At 40.6% G+C, this 9,296-nt stretch overlaps 1 long non-coding RNA gene across 1 annotated transcript; it reads left to right on the top strand.

The window, feature by feature from the left end:
- The first annotated feature begins 3,924 nt into the window (after positions 1-3,924).
- On the top strand, positions 3,925-4,581 carry LOC143104574 (uncharacterized). The gene is made up of 4 exons (XR_012983094.1): positions 3,925-4,005; positions 4,140-4,217; positions 4,314-4,430; positions 4,526-4,581. It is a non-coding gene; the product is annotated as an uncharacterized LOC143104574 (long non-coding RNA).
- Positions 4,582-9,296: the final 4,715 nt, after the last annotated feature.

Below are 9,296 nucleotides of genomic sequence, written 5' to 3'. Positions count from 1 at the left end.
CGATTAATGCTGCCTGCACGATCCAGTCTGCGCATGCGCATAATTCTTTGTTACGACGATTTACGACACTGCCCGATCTATAGGGCTTATTCGCAAACACCGCCGCGGCCATATTGTTGATATGACATTCCAGTTCTATAGGCTATTCTATGTGACAATCGCCTGTAGCGCGTAGATTTGAGCTGAGCAGAGCACAGTAGCCTAACAGCTTCATCTCGTCAATATAAGTAAATAAACGTATGGACCCATATCTAATAGCATTAAGTAAATATCCGTCATTATTGTCAACTGTAAATTACCCCGATATTTATTTATAGCCCAACTGTCTTGTTCATACATCGGCACACGTCGCAGCTGAAGGGGACAAGCGTTCAAGTCGCCTGAGTCAAGGTCGGCGAACTTATATTTGTTCCACCAACGACATCGTCTAACATTGCCATGATCGGAGAGAATAAAGTTGCATCTCATTGGACTGCAATTGTATCTTGCGTTTGCCTGTTGCTCACAACCTGCAGCCAAGGACTTTGCTAAAGTAGTTTAAAGTGGGTTAGCCAGTGATCGTTTTTGTCTGATAACTTATACAGGAGGATCTATGATGCAACTACATGGTCTGGAGGCAGAAAGGGCTAACATATTTCTCTGTAACATTTCCAAAATCCAAGTGAACAAAACACTATACAAATCAGAAGTATCTACTGATATCTTTCTCCGCTGAGTTTGTGCCTACTATTTGCCACTTGCCGTGCCACTAAGGGCTCTTACAGAGTCAACGCATCGCTACGCATACGCGCCCGCAAGGCTACGCATCGCTACGCTTCGGCCGCCATTATGCGTCGATGCGTAGCAAAATGTGTCATCCCAGTTTTTGATACGCGACGCACTGACGCATGCAATACTATGCGTTGTCGGTGGGGGCGACACTGCAAGTATTGTACATTATGTCAAGTATATGTTATATTTACAGAAGAAGGTTTGAATACAATGGCCAGAGAAGAGGAAACATTATGCAAGCTTATCTTTCTTTTACGGTCTATGGAGCTCCACATTGTAGGTTACATGCTATTCATTGTGTATAACATGATTGTCACTTGGAGGACACTTCAGACTTGTAGATAACTTACGTTAGTATAGTTAGCTAACCGCTGCTAACGTGCTAGCATCGTCACGTCAGAAAACCATGGGGCTGTGCACATGTGTAAGTGTACATTTATTCACCATATATTAATAATGTTGAAGTGGCTCTGCAATGTAGGCTATGTTTGCGTTTATTTACAGTACCATGTTGCTTACATGACATGACCCAGTGTCCTTGTAACATGCAGTCAATCTAGCACAGCGAATCACACTCACCTCCCATCTAGTTTGTCACCCAACAAAGCTAGATATTACTTTTGATACGTGTCTCCATGTCATACTGGAGTCTTTTTGAGAATTCTAAATTAAATATGATCCGTGGCTCTCCAAAAGAGCCTCTTGGGATGTAACTTTTACAGACAGCTTAAATATCACTCAGAATGTCACCAGTGACTGCTACCCCCTGTTGCGTGAGCGATGTATTGCATTTCACTTATCGGCCGCGTTGCTTGCGTCCACCGTGTAAACTATGAAAGGGAGCACGTCGCTCGCGTCGCTAACGTTGCTTGCTCGCGTTGCTCGCGTTGACTCTGTAAGAGCCCTAAGACAAGCTGAAAAGGGCGTATCATGAATAAATATATTAGCCTAGGCTACTAACGTTGGCTAACATTGCCTACCTAGCAATACTATCTATGCAAATGTCCAAAGGTAATCTACGGTAGGCGACTACATCAAGCTACTGCTGATGTCTCCGCATTGCATAGGGGCAGCTGTTAAAAACGTATTTAACTTAAGCCCACAGAGGACAATATAATATAGTATTAATACAAATATAATAATGGCGATGGATGTGAGGAGTTGGCTGTAAGTTTAGCCTAGGCTATTTATCCTATGTAGCCACCAGTCTCTCCTGCGCTGACTACTTCTCAGTCTCATTCTCTTCTCGTTTTCTGACCATGTCAACAATGAGCAACGAAAATAAGGGAGATTTTCCAGGTTACTCACCCAAAATACAGGGACATTTCAACATTCGTCTTTCTGTTGCTATCCCTCTGCTGAGAGCAAGAATTCGTAGGCCTACTGAAACTGCTGCACTAATTAAACGAGGTGAAGCTAAGCTAGGTCTAATGAGATTGGCGTCAAATCGTGCTCTCTCCCACACTGTTCTGATCACTCTGGTCGCCTTCAGGCAAGCAAAACGATGCTTTAAAAACATATTTTCGCTGGAAGGGCAGGGGGTACAGGACAACAGTACAGAGACGGCCAAGTCCGATGGGGCTAATGTTATGAAAGTGATAAAATATGGGATATTTTACGGGAAAATATTAAAACAGGAAGACAGCTGGAAAAAGTTGACAGGTATGTTTCTGACAGTGGGTGACTCTAGGGCTATTTGCTGTTGTTAGAACGGCCTGTATTGCTGTTGTTAGAACGGCCTGCCCTGTAGCCTAGGCCTATTGCACAACATAGGCCTACCATCACGTTACCTTTTGTACAAATAAATAAATAGCCTACAGCGATCATACCGGCGCTGTCGCGCTTGTCATTGACAGCTGCATTAAATAGACCCACCTATGCATTTTTGTATATCGACAAAATGGCCGCTGCGAACGTTATTACCTGATTATTACGTAGATCGAATAAGCCTAATTCCACGCTCGCGCACCACACCGCGGGAGTTTCATTGGCGCTCTGGTATAGTGTTTCTTTTGAAGACGGACGGTCAGCAGTCAAGAAGTTTGCGAAGAGTTCAAAAATGAATCAGGAATTCGCCATCTACGTTGCCCTTAGGCAATATTTAATTGAAGGGTTGGTTGATCCAGAAATTCAGAAGAAGGTGAAACAGATGGCAGGAAATTTTGTTATGAGAGGTAAGTTAGTTTGGGTTTGTGAAATAATATTAGTAACGTTATATGCTACTAACGTCAACCTAATGTTTGTGGGATGTTTCGCACATTTCCGTTTATGACTACTTCTTTATCTGTTCATTAAAGCTAAGTTGAAAGAAAGTAATTGTGAGTGAGCTCAGCTGTGTTGTAGCTAGAAGCTAGCTCCCAGACGTCAAACTGGAACAAACAAGGATGCAAACAGTGCGCTTTAAAGCGCGTGCCGTTTATACAAATTCTAAAGGAAAGACGGCGCCGTTTGCATCCCTGAACACAGACATATGTGCACACACTATATTGTATTGTAATACCAAACAAAGCAGCAAAAACATTTGTTTGTCTTCCACAGAAAGTCAGTTATTCTATACTGGCCCCAGTGTGCAATACATGAGGCTGGTGGTTTTATTTGATGAGCAGAGGCGGGCTGTCTTAGAGGAGTGCCACAACAACCCTGGCACTGGGAACCACGGGGGCGTGAGGGCGACCAGAGACAGAGTTGTTGCCGGCTATTACTGGGGCAGCATAAAGGCAGATGTGGCAGATTGGGTATTTTTTTTTCACTCTCAAGTAATGAAACAATGGCTCTCAGGCAATATATTGCATTAGTGGCTGTGTTTGACTTCAGTTTTATTATCTGGTCTAAATAATAAATGTATCCATCAGGTCAAAAGCTGTCACAGATGTCAAAAGAATGACCCCATAAAAACGGTCTCTCCTGTCCTTCACCCTATTAAGGTAGGGCTTACCTTAGTGTACCATTTTAAGCAAAAACAAATATACGGTGATATGGTAATATTACATATCTCCACAGGTGAAAGAGCCATGGGAGGTGGTCGGAATGGACCTCATTGGTCCACTGAAAAAAACTGCAAAAGGCCACCAGTACGTCCTCACGGTGACAGACCTGTTCACCAAGTGGGTCATCGCTGAGCCTTTGCAGTTTGGGTCCAGCACTGAGGTGGCAGAGGCACTTGTGCCAAAACTGTACGAGTTTGGCATGGTCCGAAAAATCATCACGGACAGGGGCCGTGCATTTGTTAACGAGGTATGTTTCCTGATTACCCTCTCCCTTCACACAGGTCATATAACGTCGCAATTCACACTGTTTTAAGCGGCCATTGGTCATTTCTGAGACCAATATATATTGAAAATAACCATATGTGTCTGACTTATGTACAGCTTAACGCACTCATATTCGCGGCACTGACAATCAAACATGCCGTTACAAGCGCATACCACCCCCAGTCTAATGGCCAAGTAAGTATGCTATCATGACAACCCTCAAAACAGTGAAGTCAACTTTAGCCAATGTATACTTTAAGTGCATGTAGTAATGCTATTGTTATGTTGAAGGATGAGAGAACTAATCAAAATGTGAAGAGGACTCTTAGAAAATATGTGAATCAGCACCAGGATGATTGGGACGTCCACCTGAAGGCCATAGTTTATGGAATAAACACTGCAAAACAGGTTATTATTCAGAATGACAAGATAACATAATTCAACAAACAAAGTTTTATTTTGTGGCTCAATGCAATCTAACATAACCTTTTGTTTCAAATTAGAGATCCACCAAGTACAGCCCGTACTTTTTAATGTACAACCGGCACCCCCGTCTACCACAGGCATTAAATGCCTGTGAGACAGACGCCGGCGCTTTTGAATTGGGGGACCCAGAGGAGGAGCTAGAGCTAAAACTCTCTGAAGTCAAAGCCCTCAATGAAAAGGTTTGTTCTGAGTTGTGTGGATGGCGTGTTCAATTTGAATAAAAATGTTTGCATATTCATTTATGTTCTTATCTGTAAGGTGCTGAACAACATTGAAAGGGCACAGGTGAAGCAAAAAAAGGCCTTTGAGAGCAAGAAAAGGAAAGGGGTGCGGCAGTGCACAGTGAAGGCAGGGGACGAGGTCCTAATTGAGGAGCCTAAAAAGAAGGTGAAGAAGGGAAATTGTTTAGAGGATCTCCACCAGGGGCCATTCACCCTCACATCCCTGACAGAGAAGGGTGTGGCAAGTGTGGCCATGTCAGGGACCATTAAAAAACTTAATGTTTCGCGGCTTAGGCCCTACTTTCGCCCACAAGGTATTGTAACAGTCCTTCTTGGTGCCATAGCAATTGAAATATAAACATTACACTTGACAATGACAATTAGTATTTACTTTCCTGTTGTTTAGACCAATCCTGTGACCCAGAGGGCAGCCAAGGACATGCAGAGGACATTAGACTGGTGGACCACCAGTATGCCAATAAAGGTCCACTGTGGTCCAAGAGGTTGGGTCCTCAGCAAGAACAACTGGTGAGTGCCAAACTAAACTGGATAGTTGACATGCACAGGTTGTTGATAAGTAAGGGATAATGCCCAACGAGGTGTCCATTATCAGAAATAAATGGACGACGTGGAGGCCGCTTCCGCGAAGTCCAGTTATTTCTGATAATGGACGCATCGAAGGGCATTATCCCGTTTATACCATGGTCACTTACGAAATGAATAAATATGAAATCAATTATTAATACTAAATGAGTTTTAGAGCTAAAATCATTAGTTTTTTCAGCTGTTTACAGTTGATTCCATTGTTGCGAAGCCTGCCTCCAGGCTCAACCGTCGTCCTACTATCGTTGTTATAGTTACCATTCATAAGCATTGATATGGAACGGCAATTAAACTTTTTTTTTACCAGATCTACTTCATAGGTGTAGTAGTATATCACTTTTTAAACGACACCCTTTTCAACCTAGACCATGGTATAAGTAAGGGGTAACGGCTGCCAAGGTGACGAGAGGGCGTCCGCCCAAGTCCATTAATTCCGTATAACAGGACACCTCGGTGGCCGTTATCCCGCTTCTTACCCGGTTGCCACTATAGGCAATAGTCATGCCTTTATAACACGCAAAGGAAACAGGCAGTTGGGTCATTCCGTGTCAAATCACCCAGTGGCTGGCAGGTCACCCTCCCAAAAAATCTGAAAAAAATCACAGGTGTTTGTAGACCAAACCTATGTATAAATCTTAAATAGTATATCTGTATCACTAATGGTTCCAAAACTACAGCCCTTTAAAGTTTCAAGTCATTTTAAGCATCATGTTGAACAATCCTTTTTGTTCAACTTCCAACATTATTGGCTCTTTTAGTTTCACTAATGTGTGTGAAATACCATGTTAATATAAGTACATTTTCCTGTTGAATTAAACAATCCAATCAAATCAGGTTTATCTTGTGTAATCCCCCCTCTGCAAAGCTCTGAAAATGGCTATAAATTCATTATGTGAAAAAACATCACCACCTTTGAGAGCTTCTCATTCAAAAAGTATGTGACACAAATTCATCAGATTTTTTTCCCACTCATGTATGGATTATAAGGTCATGTCCATGCATTAACTTTGGTTGTTAACATTATCATATTGTCAGAGCATTTTTATTAAATTGGGCTTGATTTTCAAAAAGCCCGTTTTCATCTTCTCATTTCACCACGTGGACAGTTAACAGGATTTTTTAAAATTTTACCATATATGATTCTGTATGTGAGGATCGTTTGCCCAAAAGTTGGGCTTGTTGCTGAGTTTCTTCATTGAGATAAGATTTTTTACAAATATTGTCTATAAATCCACTGAATTTGTACTTTATCTGCAGTACCACTTTGCACCACATGTGGTGCACTTTTAATACAATGGAAGTCAATGGAAGAGTAAGAGAGTCACTTGTTTGCTGCACATATCCAATCTAAACACACAGTTTATGGTTCATAGTTGAATTTCTCCAAATAATTATTGCAACATTAACAACATACTACTACTCATACATAAATCTTATCTAGAGAAAATAAACTGATCCTCACATACAGAATCATATATGGTAAAATGTAAAAAAATCCTGTTAACTGTCCACGTGGTGAAATGAGAAGATGAAAACAGGCTTTTTGAAAATCAAGCCTAATTTAAAAAAAATGCTCTGAAAATATGAAAATTATAACAACCAAAGTTAATGCATGGACAGGACCTTATAATACATACATGAGTAGGAAAAAAATCTGATGAATTTGTGTCACATGCTTTTTGAATGAGAAGCCCTCAAAGGTGATGATGTCTTTTCACATTATGAATTTGTAGCCATTTTCAGAGCTTTCCAGAGGGGAAAGTACACAAGATACGTCTGATCCGTTTGGATTTTTTAATTCAACAGGAAAATGTACTTCTATTCACATAGTTTCACTAATGTGTGTGAAATACCGAAAGAGCCAATAATGTTGGAAGTTGAACAAAAAGGATTGTTCACCACAATGCTGGTTTTTCAAAATAATAGTCCCCCTTCTGTATTCAACGATGCACACAATATTCCCATGCCAATATTTCAGGCTGTGGTGCACTTGTGGCCAAATAATGCACACCATTCCCTCTTCTGCAGCTCTTCATATCACAGCCCATATTTTTTGGAAATAAGACTTAATTTTGTGTTTGGGGGCCACTTAACATTTCACTTGTAATAACTTGCTAACGCAAAACAGTAGAAGCACACCGCAAACATTATAAAGAATCTATTGGTATGGACTACCTTTCACAGCAGTTATTTTTTCAAAATAAAAGTCCTACATCTCTATGCAACAATTGACGTAATTTTCCCATGCCAATATTTCAGGGTGTGGCGCAATTGTGGCCAAATAAATTACACCATATTAGCCCTCTTCTGGAGGTCTTCGTATCACAGCCCATATTTTTGGAAATAATTACTTCATTTTGTGTTTGGGGGCCACTTGTAACATTTCACTTGTAATAACACGCTAACGCAAAACAGTACAAGCTCGCCGCAAGCATTATAAACGATCTATTGCCGTAGACTACCTTTCACAGCAGTTGGTTTTTCAAAATAATAGTCCTTCTTCTCTATTAAACAATGCATACAATATTCCCATGCCAATATTTCAGGCTGTGGTGCACTTGTGGCCAAATAACCATTTGACACCATTTGAACCCTGTTCTGCAGCTCTTCGTATCACAGCCCATATTTTTTTTGGAAATAAGACTTCATTTTGTGTTTGAAATATTTTACTTGTAATAACACGCTAACGCAAAGCAGTAGAAGTACACCGCAAACGTTATAAAGAAACTATTGCTATAGACTACCTTTCACAGCAGTTGTTTTTTTAAAGTAAAAGTCCTATTTCTCTATACAAACATTGACATAATTTTTCAATGCCAATATTTCAGGCTGTGGCACACTTGTTGCTCAATAAATCACACCATAACCCTCTTTTGGAGCTCTTTGTATAACAGCCCATATTTTTTGGAAATACAACTTCATTTAGTGTTTGGGACCATATGTAATATTTTACTTGTAATAACACGATAAATAACACAAAAATGTAGAAACACACCACATATGTTATTAAGAACCTATTGTTATGGAATATCATAGTTCATTCATCCATCATTATGGAAGTCCTACTTCTCTATTCAACAGTTTTCACATGCCAATATTTCAGCGTGTCAAACGTGTCAGGAAATAGGTCACATAATTTTATCGCTCTCATAGAGATCTTCATGTCACATCACATATCTTCTAAAAATGTAATTGTGTGGTTCTGTATGGCAATTTGCAATATTTCACTTGTAATAACATGCCCAGGCTTGAGGCATGGCACAAATATGACAAAGAACCTATACCTGCACAGTACCTTTCACACAGGTTTTTTTAAAACAAAAAAGTTCTACTTTTCTAACAATCAACCTAAGTTGCCTCGGAAGGTGTAAAGGGCCCCCAAACACCAAATGAAGTCTTATTTCCAAAAAATACGGGCTGTGAATGTTTGCGGTGTGCTTCTACTCTTTCGTGTTAGCGTGTTATTACAAGGAAAATATTACAAATGGTCCCCAAACACCAAATGAAGTCTTATTTCCAAAAAATACGGGCTGTGATAGGAAGAACTCCCGAAGAAGGTTCAAATGGTGTGATTTATTTGGCCACAAGTGCGCCACAGCCTGCAATATTGGCACGGGAAAATTATGTAAACGGGATTGGCGCCTAGAATCTCATGCGCCACACACAACTAACAACGCATGTTTGTAACAGTAAAATCAACTCAGCCGAATGTCTGCTGAATATCCAATCTGAATCTAATTTTACCGCACTAGGTTTTGGCCCTATTTGTATGTGTATCCAAAGGCTTGTGAAGTGCAGGGGAAGTTTTTTTTCTCGTTTCAGTGATTGGTAGCCTATCATCTGGGTGTTGGCTTTGAATATGTGTAGCATGTTATATTTCCACTCACATACCCAACAACTGCTGAACAACGCCGACACACAGTTTCATCTTATCCACCACTCTCTCGCTCGCCTGTAACTGTAA

The sequence above is a fragment of the Alosa pseudoharengus genome, unplaced genomic scaffold, assembly GCF_046254945.1.
Source record: "Alosa pseudoharengus isolate Yale_2024_CS ecotype anadromous, Long Island Sound unplaced genomic scaffold, YU_APseudo_1.1 YU_APseudo_1.1_scf_5, whole genome shotgun sequence".
In the NCBI taxonomy this organism is placed as follows: domain Eukaryota; kingdom Metazoa; phylum Chordata; class Actinopteri; order Clupeiformes; family Clupeidae; genus Alosa; species Alosa pseudoharengus.
Note: the sequence above shows the minus strand (reverse complement) of the source record. Positions and strands in the feature narration are given on the sequence as shown.